This window comes from Felis catus, chromosome A1 (assembly GCF_018350175.1).
Source record: "Felis catus isolate Fca126 chromosome A1, F.catus_Fca126_mat1.0, whole genome shotgun sequence".
Classification (NCBI taxonomy): domain Eukaryota; kingdom Metazoa; phylum Chordata; class Mammalia; order Carnivora; family Felidae; genus Felis; species Felis catus.
The window spans coordinates 128,348,578-128,362,208 of NC_058368.1; the positions used below are offsets into that span (position 1 = coordinate 128,348,578).

At 36.8% G+C, this 13,631-nt stretch overlaps 1 protein-coding gene and 1 pseudogene across 4 annotated transcripts in view; one reads left to right on the forward strand and one right to left on the reverse strand.

Moving 5' to 3' along the window:
* Positions 1-13,631, reverse strand: part of DEPDC1B (DEP domain containing 1B) — a 91,510-nt gene that overhangs the window by 13,273 nt on the left and 64,606 nt on the right. The gene's annotated exons all lie outside the window — the stretch shown is intronic.
* On the forward strand, positions 8,274-9,019 carry LOC101098517 (annotated as a pseudogene).

Sequence of the window (13,631 nt, forward strand, 5' to 3'; positions counted from 1 at the left end):
GTGCTACAAATCACGGTTCTCTAATACTGTGCTCTCTTCAACCACATTTGTCCCCAGACACATCCACATCCAAACCCTCTAATGAGAAGAAACTGCTTTCATCAATTTATTTGTTCCATGTCCAACCTCTTCAAGTTCCCAATGGTTTCTCTTAGAGGCAAAACCATCTTTGGCACCCAGTAAGTATTTCTGACCATCTATGATATGCCAGGAACTGTGCCAAGTCCTGGAAATATGAAAATATGCCAGGTCCCTCACTCTGAAGAGCTGATGTGCTATGAGGAGACACCCATTAAAAAATTGTAAATGGCAAAATGTGAGAGGTGCTACAAGAGACATCTGCAAGGGCAACATTAGGGAAATTATAAGTCATTCCTTAGGACACAGCACAGGCTTGGCATAGAAGTAAAGCTGGAAAGGTCAACAGAGATGAGATCCGAAAAGGCCTTGAACGCCAGACTAAGGAGCCTGGGTTTGGCCCTGACGGCAGTGGGTGGGCATGGGAGAGAAAAGGAGGCAGAAGGGGAGCTTTAATACACCAAGTTCGGGGCGCCTGTGTGGTGCAGTCGGTTAGGCGTCCGACTGCAGCCAGGTCACGATCTCGCGGTCCGTGAGTTCGAGCCCCGCGTCGGGCTCTGGGCTGATGGCTCCGAGCCTGGAGCCTGTTTCCGATTCTGTGTCTCCCTCTCTCTCTGCCCCTCCCCCGTTCATGCTCTGTCTCTCTCTGTCCCAAAAATAAATAAACGTTGAAAAAAAAAATTTTTTTTAAATAAAAAAAATAAAAATTAAAAAAAATACACCAAGTTCAATCCTAGATGTTCACTGAAAATACTGCTGCTGATTCTCATCACTAGACCTTCTTTCAACTCTATATAATCAGGTCTATGAAAAGAAAAAAGGTTTATGATCAAATATTAATTCTTTCTTTCACTTATCCAACAAATATTTATTAAGCCTTGCCTGTATTCCAGGAACTATTTTAGAAGAGGACATACAGTAGGGAATAAAAACAAAATCCTCGCCTGATGTCATGGAGCTTACTTTCCAGCAGATAATAAGCAAAGAGGTACAAACATATGGCACGTGGAAAAATGCTATGGAGAAAAAAGAAAGGAGCAGGGGAGTGATGGGATATGCTCAGAAAAACATTTCTGGTTTTTTGGGAAAAGTCTCTAAGGAGGTGAAATTTGAGCAGAGATCTGAAGGAAATGAGAGTAAGCCAGGGAAGTTATCTGAGAGACAAATTTCCAAGGTGGAGGAAAGAGCAATGACAGAGATTGTGACACGAGAGTATGTTTGGAGTGTGTGAGGAAAAGCAGTGAGGCCAGCGTGAAGACAGAGGAGTGTATAAGAGCATTCAAACAGGAAAGGAGGTTAGAGTGGAAGGTAAGAGCCACAGCAGGCAGAACCCTGTAGGCTACCATTGAGAATTTTGAGTTTTATTATGAGTGACCTCAGAAAACACTGGAGGGTTCTGGGCAGGGGAATCATTAACCTGAATTACTTTTTACTCTGGCAGCTCTAGAGAGAAGAGATTGTAAGGGGGGGTAACACAGAAGGAGGAAGATGAGAAGCATGATGACAGTCTGGATAAGATAGAAGAAGTGGAACTAGTAAGAACTAATTAAATTCTAAATCTCTTTCTCCACAAAGCCTTCTACTTTTTCCATAAAGCTTTCTATCACATTAGCCCACAAATCCCTTCTTTTTCCAAATTATAAACACCTTTTGACAGACTTTACCTTATTTTATTATGATTCATGTATATATACAATATGTATATTGTATATATGTATTGTTTTACCAAAGAGAGAGCAAGCTAATTGAAAGCATAATCCATTTCCTTTGGCAAGCCTTACTTCCTGATAAAGTACAGGTGAACATTCAAATACCTATTTGTCAACAGAGTATTACATGGCTATTAAAAATGGTAAATTTTGAAGTTATGGAACAATATTTCCAATACAATATTTATGAAGAAAATCACAATAATAAACCTTATAAAAATAAGGTAGTAAAAAGGAAAAGATCAAGACTACATCAATTTTCTTTTAATTTTCAGATTTCTTTGTTGGGACACTGTTAACCTAACACATAAAAGTTACATTCATCAAATCTTTTAAAAAGTCTAAATTCTAAACTTTCAGTTGCTTAAATCCCAAACTTGGAGTTGGTCATGATTCTGGGTTTTATGAAAATTAGGGTGAGAATGTATCAGTAAATCCATCTCAGGAACTAATCTACACAAACCTACACAAATAGGAGACAAAGTCCACCCTTGACTCGCATACATCCCAATAACTCACTGGGCCCCCTGTGAAGCTAGGGACTCCCTTCCTTCTGCCAAGGATCCCAAGTGAGAACTCCCTGCAATTCGTTCCAATTGCCAACTTCCCACCTCCTGTAAAAAGAGAATGCTACTGATACCTTCCTCCATTAAATTCCTAATCTCCCCCAAACAATGCCGCAGCCTCTGGCTGTGGAGGAGCCACCATCAATAGTTTGAATGAGGGAAGCTCCTGCTGAACAACACTCCAGAATGTGGAAGGAAGGAGAGTTGCTTATGCCCAAAGCTTGAAGAGTAACACGAAACTATGAGGCTCCTAATACTCCCTCCTGGAGCCTGGAATGCATTTTACCAGAGGAAGGAAAAACAAAACACTGTAGGGACTGATTAGGCCTAAAGTACTATTAGATTTTAACTACAGCTAAAATTCATAATGAATTAAGTATATTCTGTAAATTGATCTTATAACTTAGCTGTCCTTTACAGCACTGCTTCTTGGGGAGGGAGGCAAGGAGCAGAACATTGTTCTAAACAACATACTCTGAAAGGTTTACAACAAAATCTGTCATTTTGACATAATTTAATAATTTATCAGATAAAATTAAAAAACTAAGGTGTTCCTACCTCCCAAAAGGTATAAAAATTGGTACTCCTAATCCCCGCTACTTGTTTTTTTTTTTTTTTAGAGAGAGAGAGTGTGCATGAGTGGGAGGGTAGGGGTGTCAGAGAAAGAGAGAAAGAGAGAAAGAGAATGAATCTCAAGCAGGCTCCACGCTTAGCGTGAGGCAGGGCTCAATCACATGACCCTGGGATCATGACCTGAACCCAAATTCAAGAGCCAGATGCTTAACCGACTGAGCCACGCAGGCACCTCTATTTTTTCTAATTATACATTATCACCTCCTAAGATACTACAGAATTTACTTTTTTGTTATCTACCATTGTTTCCCCTCTGCCTTACTAAAATGTAAGCTCTACATGGGCAGGGATTCCTTTCAGTTTTGTTTACTGATACCTCCAACAGGTAGAACACTACCTGGTAGATCACAGGTGCTTACTAAATATTTTCTGTGGTGAACATGTGAATGAATGACTATATGAATGAAGGAATAACAATGAGTCCTCCCTTGCTAGGATTGGAACTAGAATATCTGGCTTAAGTCCCCGGTCCCATTGATTGTATATGCTTGGACAAGTCACTTAACCTCCATGAATCCCAATTAACCCAGCAGTAAATTGTGGTGGACGGCCATAAAACCGAATCATTGTACTGAACTGAGGGCCCATAGGCTATAAAAGAAAGCCTACGTGAACTGAAACTTTTAATAGCATTGATGATAGGTGCTGCTGCTGCTACTACTACAATTACTACTACAAATTAAAACATTAAGACTAATACCAGGGTGGAAAATAGGATGCAAATCAGATGCAACTTTGGCTAGATTTTCGTAAAAAGTCAGTTAAGAAATGTACTGTGCACTAGTACACAGACATGAATTTGGCTCTGGATCTCTGCGATGAGAGAATAAATAAAGTCCCACAATGCCCCAGCAGAACTGTATTACTGAGTAACAAATCATCTAAGAATGCCCTCCTCAAGCCTATATGCCTCAGCAGTTGCATAACCCTATGACAGAGGATGGAAAAAAATATAAACATATGTAAACATCATCTCATGCAATGGTTATGTCAACTTGACCATGCGTAATTCAGAAAGACTCACAGTTATGACTTTTTGGGTCACTAGAACAATCTCATGTCCACATTATTATTAGGTAAAAACAGCTATGTCTGACTTACTGATGTTAGAAGGATCTATGACAACCCTTAAATTTTTCTTGACTTTTTAGCTGAAAGAATGTGGATGCCTGTGTTGCCATCAATGACAGAACTATCACAATATTTGGTAGTTGGCCCCTTGTTAACCTAAAGATTATAGAAGTCTTTGTTAGAATTAACTACTAATGTATAATGTACAACGCTACAGTCTTAAAATTTAGGTGAAAGTTGTTCTTTAGGCAAAAGGCTTACCTTTCAACAGCGTTTAATTTGCTAACTGATATAGCAACTGTGTGGCTGAACACAAGATTTCAAGGATGAACTACAATAGCTGACCTGCTTTGGTTGCTTACTCCAATCAAGTAATTCAAATAGATAAAAAGTTAATTGAGAAAAACACAAAAGAAATTATCTCATGTCCATAAGTGGCAAGAATTAGGAGTAGGGACTCACCTGACATGAAAGCAAGACTTGCTACAAAGCTATAGTTAATTAAACAGTATGATGCTACCATGAGAAAACATCAAAGACCAACACGACAAATTTGGAAGTCTAGAAACAGGTCCAAGTATGCTTGGGAACCTGATATATCACAGAAATGTCATCACCAATCAGCAAGGAAAGAATGGTCTGTTCAAAAAAGGTGTTTGGAATAACCTAATAACCATATGTCAGGAAAAAAATCAAATCATTAAAATTAAATTATTAAAAATACAGAAAATTCTGACTCCAACCAAGATAGAACAGCAAGGCCCAGACTAACCCTCCCTCCACAAACAGCTAGAAAACTGGACAAATTTTATGCAGTAACAATTTCTATACATGGGATAATGAAACAGTACCATAATTCCTGAGAAAAGAGAACAAAACAAACAAGCTCTACAATTTCCCCACATTATGCCTAGAGGCACATTCTAAAACATGTATCAGAGACAGAGAGCTCAAGCAGACGGAAGAGACAGACTGGAGTTTGTGGAGCTGAGTCAGCTGGACATTGCAAAGCAGAGTTCCAACTGCAGGGAACTAAACAGAAGAAGGGTTCCATAAACCTGCATAGAAATCCCCTGGGACTCTGATGAACACTGAAATGCATATACATGATTAAGGCAAAACTCTAGGAGGTCATACAAAAAACAACCAGTGAACTTTGAGCTGAACACTTCCCAGAGCTCACATAGAAGAGAGCCCTGCTGATCACTGAAGGCATTCCACAGAAAGCCCAGCAGGATTATGCTTCAATAGTAGAACCAAACTTCACTTCAGTAAAGGTTAATCTAATCTGGCCTTAAAAACAGCTTTTAAAAATAAGACACAAATGAATCAAAAAGAAATTCAATTAAATTAACTGCCTAAGAGAACAAAGCTTACCCTCTTCAAAGGAAGATAACAAAATTCAGATACTCAACAAGGGAAAACATTTTGTTCAAACAAAATCACTAGACATACCAAGAAGCAAAAAAGTATGACCCATGGCAGGAGAAAAAACTAGTAGAAAATCATAAAAAATAGTCACAGATAAAAAACTTAGAGAAAAGTATGTTACAAAAGATATTCTATGTTCTCATATTATTAGAAAATATATAAATACAGGAAGGAGAAAATGGAAGATATAAAGAAAAACCAAATGGAACTTCTAGAAATGAAAAATCCTCATCCTCAAAAGAAACACTCACTAGGTGAGAACCATAGCAGATTAACACTTCAAAAAAAGAAAAAAGAAAACTTAAATTCACAGTAAATGAATCAACCAAAATAGAAGCAAAGTAGGCAAAAAAGTAGGGAAAAAAATAAACAGAGCTGCAGCAAACTGTGGGAAAGCATCAGATGACCTAAACTCTGTGTCATTAGAAAAGTAGGAGTCACAGAAAAAAATATTTGAAGAAATAATTGCTAAAAATGTTCCAAATTTGGTGAAATCGATATATCAACAGAATAAAGAAATTCAATGAATCAAAGGGCAAAGAACACAAAAAAACTCTTAAAAGCACATTATAATTAAATTCCCAAAATCAGTGATAAAGAAAATCTCAAAAACAGTCAGAGGGAAAAAAGGCACATTACAAACAGAAGAATAAAAATAAGTAATGACCATAGACTTTTCTTCAGAAACTACTCAAGCCAGAAAGCACCTTCAAAGTGCTAAATAAAGAAAATTATCTTAGAATTCTATATCCATTGAAAATACTTTCCAGAATTAAGTCTGAAGAAAGACGTTTCAGAACCCCAACCTCCCCCTAAAAATCTACAGCCAAGAGACCTATACCATAAAAATGTCACAGGACATTATTCCAGCAGAAGGAAAATGATACCAGATGGTAATGATACCAGATGGATCTGCATAAAGGAATGAAGATTCCCAGAAAAGATTAATATGTGAATAAATGAAAAGAATAATATGTGAATAAAAGATTGCTTTGTGTTCCTTAATTTCTTTAAAAGAAAATTACCTGCCCAAAGAAAAAATAACATACAGTAGGGCTTATTACAAATGTTATAAAAGAATATATCACACAAAATGGATGATGATAATATCAGAAAGGATACAAAAGAGAAAAAAAAGGATACGGTAACATGATAACATTATATGTGAAGAAATATGATATTTAAAGGTAAGCAAAGGTTTCTTGAGACAAAAAGCATGAACCATAAAAGAAAATGATAAAATAGACTTCATCAAAACTAAAAGCTTCTGCTTTTTCAAAGACATTGTTAAGGAAAAGAAACAAAAGACCACAATTTGGGAGAAAATATTTACAATACATAATCAAAGAAAGGACTTACAGGTAGAATATGCAAACACCTCTTACAACTCAATAAGAGAACAAACAAGCCAATAAAAAGCAGAATATTTCAATAGACACTTCACAAAAGAAGTTAACAGAAAAGCCATTGGGCAAATGAAAACATGCTCAATATAACTAGTCATTAGAAACATACAGCTAAAAACCACAGATATAGCACTACCCACCTACTAAGTGAGCTAAAACAAAAGACTGACAGTATCAAATGTTGACAAGGATGTAGAACTACCAAAACTCTTACACATCATTGATGGGGATGTAAAATGGCACAACAATTCTGGAAAATACCTTGTCAGTTTCATAATGAAAGTAAATATACATTTATCATATGACTCAGCAATTCCACCCCTAACTATTTACTCAAAAGGAGTTAAGATACAGGTTCATACAGCTTTATTCATAATGGCCCAAGAATGGACACAATCCACCTGTTCTGCAACAAGTAAATGGATAAACCAATTATGGTTTGTAGTATATCCATGCACTAGAATACTCAGCAAAACAAGCCAGATACAAAGTACACAGTGTATAATTCCACTTGTATGAAACGCTTAAAAAGAAAACCTAATCTATCGGATAAAAAGCTTCTATTTCTGGTTGTCTGGTGCCAGTGCTGGCGTTGGGGACTGACTAAGAGAGAGCACAAGAGAACCTTCAGAACTAATGGGAATGACCTGTTAATTTAATGCTAATTACACTAGTATAAACTCATCAAAACTCACTGAACTGTACTTAAAATGAGTGCATATTAATTGTATATTATGTATGTTAATTATACTTTAATAAAGTCAACTTTATAAAGTTAAAATAAATTATTTATTCATTTAAATAAATTAAACAAATCAAGAGAAATTAGAGCCCTAAACATGAGAAATGCAAAACTTAAAAATCTTAAAAGTACAGAATCTCTTTGTGAAAGATTTCTTAAGATACACAAGTAAATTAATTTGACCAAAATAGAACATAAAAGGTTTTTTTTTACGTTTTGATTAAAACCAAAAGAGAAGCCAAAGACTATAAAATATATTTGCAAGACACAAGGTATGAAGAATTAGTACCTAGAATATATTTTTAGAATGAAGAAAGAAAAGAAAGAAAGAAAGAAAGAAAGAAAGAAAGAAAGAAAGAAAGAAAGAAAGAAAGAAAGAAAGAAAAGGGAAGGAAGGAATAAACCAAGAGAAAAAAATGGGTAAAAGACAGAAAAAGTATTTCACCCAAGAAGAAATCCATATGACCGATAAACAGCAACAAGATTCCTTTTCACACATATCAGATTGCAAAAATTAAAAAGCCCCAGCAATTGTTTGGCCTTGTAACATGTAGCAACAGGGCCAGTTGGGGATCTTAAGCCACGTTTGGGGGTTTTGGGGGGTTGCTGACACTGCTGCCACGTTTGATCATGTGCAATGACAGGCTTTGATAACAAACACAGATTTCTACCAGACAAGTTACAGCATTGATGACCAATCACAGCAATCCTATGACTATGGAGGAAGTGGAGAACCCTATAGCAAACAGTTTGCTGGCTATGACTACTCACAGCAAGGCCAATTTGTCCCTCTAGACATGAGGCAGCCATAACAGCCACATACTGGGCCAATTTTCCAGCCAACTCAGGCATACACTCTAACACATTAGCTTATCTATGGAAAACACTTTGAGGATAAGCCACCTTTATTAGAAGAATCAGGTATCACTTGTGACCACATCTGGCAAAAAACATGAACAGTGTTACATCCATTACAAGTGGAAGATGGCAGCATCATGAATGTGACTGATTTGGCACAACCAATGGTTTTTTGCCTTGCCTTTGGAGCCACATTGTTACTGGCTGGCAAAATCCAGTTTGGCTATGTATGTGGCATAAGTGCACTTGGATGTCTAGGAATGTTTTTGTCTACTAAACTGAGTATGACAGGTGTTTCATTTGGTTGTGTGGCAAGTGTCCGTGGATACTGTCTTCTTCCGATGATCCTACTTTCCAGCTCTGCAAGGAATGGCAAGGGTCATTCTCACTGCTGGAATTATTAGATGGTGCAGTTTTTCCCCTTCCAAAATTTTTAATTCTGCATTAGCCATGGAAGAACAGCCACTTCTAGTAGCATATCCCTGTGCTTTTTTGAACGGAGTCTTTGCCCTAATTTCCATTTAATGAACTGAATTTATCTGGCATGTGGACATCACTGGGCCAAAAAGGACTCTGAACTCTTAAACTGGACCAGTGAATTGCTACAGGGCATCTCTCATGCAGATCTAAATTTTGGCTTTTGGTGCGGTAGAATTAAAGATTATCTTTCGTTCATTTTTATAGAACTTCTGAATACTATCTTGGATTTACCTGCAGCATGAGTAGCTTTAAATGTTTGTGCTTATACAAATAAGAAGTACTATTTCTTTCCTGTTCCTGTGGCCTTTGAAAAAACAAGTGTTTTTTCTTGTAAACTATTAAAATGTTTTTGACAGAATTTTAACAACTGTGGGAAACTAACCACAGAGCTGATAACCTTTCTCAAAACCACCCATAGTTAAGAAGACACAAGACTTATTGCAGAAATAGTTCTCCAAGGGATTAAGAAAGAAAAATTGCCTGTATTCTCCAGTTAGATGAGCTTGAAGCAAAAATGCAATCCCAATGTAGAGTTTTAGGAGTTTGCCCTTCAAAAATTTGATATTCCTTTAAATTATCTCATGGAGTTTTGCTAAAATTCAACAATATAAGAAGTTCACAATCTACTTTATTGTAGATGGAAATATGAACACCTGTTGAGATTAGCGTTAAATAAACCATAATGACATAGACTGGCCATGTTAATGTATACAGTTGAATCTCCAAGTTTCCTGGGGGGGGGGGGGGTGGAAATCAACACTTTTTTGAGAAAAATACTTAAAATGTCACAATTTCAGTACTGCAGTTATTGATGTAAAGTGCACTTGATGCTTAGTAATTAAATTTTTCCCAATTAAAAAAATTTAATGCCTGATGAAACCAAGTATTGGTAAAAAAAAAAAAATGGTCCAACAGAAATATATTTCTAATATATGTGTAAGTTGCTGTGACTCTGGAAAGCAATTTGCTTCAACTAGTAAGATGTAAATAGCAAACAGCCCAGTAGTTCAGCTTCTAGATATAGAGAAAGACATGGATGTTTTGTATCACTGCACAGTATATGTGTTAAATTAGGGTGATGGGCACATAGATGCCTCTTATATTACTCTCCACTCTGACAATTTAACCACTATCCTCCTGCCAAATAGTACTTAAAGTGAAAGTTTGGAAATCAGATTTCAGGGTCACTCATTTCATGTCACTGGAGAATTATTTTTTCTACAGACAATATTTCCAATAAAAATGAACACAACAACTACTAAATCTTGGCTTCTATGTATCATTCTCTACTCACAGGAAGCAAGAATCCTTGAAGAAATGCCTGAGAAAGAAAAAATAAGGACCTTTCCTGCCAGAAAATAAGAAAGTGTTCAAAGAATGATAGGGATGTGGTTTAAAAAATATATAATACATGAGCTAGTTTTTAAGGACCTCCTTCAGGGATTCCAATTACAAGTATATTAGACTACTTCATATTGCTCTATATGTCACTAGGGCTGTGTTTGACGCATGTTGTTTGTTTTGTTTCTAGACCCTGTTCCCTCTGTGCTTTCTTTAGGCTAGCGTTTATTACTGTATATTCAAGTTCACCGATCTTTTCTTCTGCAATGTCTAACCTGTTCCTAAACCCATTCAATGAAATTTCCACTTATAATATTGTGCTTTTTTAAGTCCTAAAGTCCAATTTGGTTCTTTTTCTCTGTTTTTTGTTATGAAATTATCTTTAAATGTACAATTCAGCAGTTTTTAGTATATTTATTAAGTTAGGTCCATCACCACTAATTCCAGAATAATTCTGTCACTCAAAAAAGAAACCCTCATACCAATTAACACTCACTCCCCATTCTCTCCTCCCCTCACCTCGTAGAAAACACTAATCACAGCCCCAGATTTGCCTGTTTTGAACATTTCATATAAATGGAATCATACAAAATAAGGTATTTTGTGTCTGGCTTCTTTCACTTAGAATAATGTTTCAAGGTTCAACCATGTTATAGCATGTAACATGGCTGCATAATATTCTATCGTGTGGATATATTAAATATTTCATTCATTTTTTTTAGTTTGTTTTTTTAATTTCATTTTTTATTTTTTAAAATTTACATCCAAATTGGTTAGCATACAGTAAAACAATGATTTCAGGAGTAGATTCCTTAATGCCCCTTACCCATTTAGCCCATCTCCTTTTCCACAACCCCTCCACCAAACCTCAGTTTGTTCTCCATATTTATGAGTCTCTTCTGTTTTGGCCCCTTCCCTGTTTTTATATTATTTTTGTTTCCCTTCCCTTATGTTAATTCGTCTTGTCTCTTAAAGTCCTCATATGAGTGAAGTCATATGATTTTTGTCTTTCTCTGACTAATTTCACTTAGCATAATACCCTCCAGTTCCATCCACGTAGTTACAAGTGGCAAGATTTCATTCTTTCTGATTGCCGAGTAATACTCCATTGTACAGATATACCACCTCTTCTTTATCCATTCATCCATCGATGGACATTTGGGCTCTTTCCATACTTTGGCTATTGTGGATAGTGCTCCTATAAACATGGGGGTGCATGTTTGCACCTTCAAAACAACACACCTATATCCCGTGGATAAATGCCTAGTAGTGCAATTGCTGGGTCGTAGGGTAGTTCTATTTTTAGTTTTTTGAGGAACCTCCATACTGTTTTCCAGAGTGGCTGCACCAGCTTGCATTCCCACCAACAATGCAAAAGAGATGCTCTTTTTCTACATCCTCACCAATATCTATTGCTGCCTGAGTTGTTAATGTTAGCCAAGCTGACAGGTGTGAGGTGGTATCTCACTGTGGTTTTGATTTGTATTTCCCTGACGATGAGTGATGTTGAGCATTTTTTCATGTGTCAGTTGACCATCTGGATATCTACCTTGGAGAAGTGTCTATTCATGTCTTTTGCCCATTTCTTCACTGGATTCTTTGTTTTCTGGGTGTTGAACTTGATAAGTTCTTTATAGATTTTGGATACTAACCCTTTATCTGATATGTTGTTTGCAAATATCTTCTCCCATTCTGTCGGTTGCCTTTTAGTTTTCCTGATTGTTTCCTTCACTGTGCAGAAGTTTTTTATTTTGATGAGGTCCCAGTAGTTCATTTTTGCTTTTGTTTCCCTTGCCTCCAGAGACAAGAGGCAAGAAGTTGAGTAAGTTGAGTAAGAAGTTGCTGCGGCCAAGATCAAAGAGGTTTTTGCCTGATTTCTCCTCGAGGATTTGATGGCTTCTTGTCTTACATTGAGGTCTTTCATCCATTTTGAGTTTGTTTTTGTGTATGGTGTAAGAAAGTGGTCCAGGTTCATTCTTCTGCATGTCACTGTCCAGTTTTCCCAGCACCACTTGCTGAAGAGACTGTCTTTATTCCATTGGATATTCTTTCCTGCTTTGTCAAAGATTAATTGGCCATAGGTTTGTGGGTCCATTTCTGGGTTCTCTATTCTGTTCTATTGATCTGAGTGTCTGTTCTTGTGCCAGTACCATACTGTCTTGAGGGTTACAGCTTTGTAGTATAGCTTGAAGTCCGGGATTGTGATGCCTCCTGCTTTGGTTTTCTTTTCCAAGATCGCTTTGGCTATTCGGGGTCTTTTCTGCTCCCATACAAATTTTAGGATTGTTTGTTCTAGCTCTGTGAAGATTGCTGGTGTTACTTTCATAGGGATTGCATTGAATATGTAGATTGCTTTGGGTATTATCGACATTTTAACAATATCTGTTCTTCCTATCCAGGAGCATGGAATCTTTTTCATTTTTTTGTGTCTTCAAATTCTTTCACAAGCTTTCTATAATTTTCAGATTTTTTACCTCTTTGGTTAGATTTATTCCTAGGTATTTTATGGTTTTTGGTGCAACTGTAAATGGGATCGATTCCTTGATTTCTCTGTCGCTTCATTGTTGGTGTATAGGAATGCAACCAATTTCTGTGTGTTGATTTTATATCCTGCAACTTTGCTGAATTCATGAATCAGTTCTAGCAGTTTTTTGGTGGAATCTTTTGGGTTTTGCATACAGAGTATCATGTCATCTGCAAAGAGTGAAAGTTTGACCACCTCCTGGCCCATCTGGATGCCTTTGATTTGTGTTGTCTGATTGCAGAGGCTAAGACTTCCAATACTATGTTGAATAACAGTGGTGAGAGTGGACATCCCTGTCTTGTTCCTGACCTTAGGGGAAAGCTCTCAATTTGTCACCATTGAGGATGATATAGCCGTTGGGTCCTTCACATATGGCTTTTATGATCTCGAGGTATGCTCCTTCTATCCCTACTTTGAGAATTTTAATCAAGAAAGGATGCTGTGTTTTGTCAAATGCTTTCTCTGCATCTATTGAGAGAATCATATGGTTCTTGTCCTTTCTTTTACTGATGTGATGAATCCCGTGAATTGTTTTGCAGATATTGAACCAGCCCTGCATCCCAGGTATAAATCCCACTTGGTCATGGTGAATAATTTTTTTAATGTATTATTGGATCTGGTTGGCTAATATCTTGTTGAGGATTTTTGCATCCATGTTCATCAGGGAAATTGGTCTATAGTTCTCCTTTTTAGTGGGGTCTCTGGTTTTGGAATCAAGGTAATGCTGGCTTCATAGAAAGAGTTTGGAAGTTTTCCTTCCATTTCTATTTTTTGGAACAGTTTCAAGAGAAT